A 643-nucleotide genomic window follows, 5' to 3' on the forward strand; every position below is an offset into this window, starting at 1 on the left:
CTATAAGGAGATAAAAAGTCAATTTTCCCTTAAGGGCATCCATCCACCCACCCATCCACCCATCCATTCATCCATCCACCCATCCATCTACCCTTCCATCCACCCATCCATCCACCTCTCAATCCATCCATCTATCCACTCATCCATCCATTCATCCATCCACCCATCCACCTATCTATCCACCTGTCCATCCACCCATCCTCCCACCCATTCAGCCACCCCCCCGCCCATCCACCAATTCATCCATCCATCCATCCATCCATCCATCCACCCATCCACCCACCCATCCATTCACTCATTCTCTCTGCATATTTATTGGGCATCAGTTCTAGGCACTTGGAATACATAAGCAAACAATCAAAGATCCCCACCCTCAGGAAACATTCCAGCTAAGATGCCTTTCTGGCCAATATGCTGGGATGGAAGGTCACTGTTACCACATCTTCCCCTTCCTCCTGCCCACATGGGATCATAAGCATGGAAACCACACACCAAGGGTGGTGGAGAAGCTAGGGTGAAGGAGTGTGGGTGTGAGCCCTCTGCCTTCTTCTGCATTTCTTTGTTTAAACCACTGTGTGAAAGATTTCCCCTTATTTGCATCTGAATGAAGCCCTAACTGATGTGTGTGTGTGTGTGTGTGTGT

Source organism: Callorhinus ursinus, unplaced genomic scaffold (assembly GCF_003265705.2).
Source record: "Callorhinus ursinus isolate GAN/ISIS: 27379988/994484 unplaced genomic scaffold, GSC_fseal_2.0 scaffold81, whole genome shotgun sequence".
Taxonomy (NCBI): domain Eukaryota; kingdom Metazoa; phylum Chordata; class Mammalia; order Carnivora; family Otariidae; genus Callorhinus; species Callorhinus ursinus.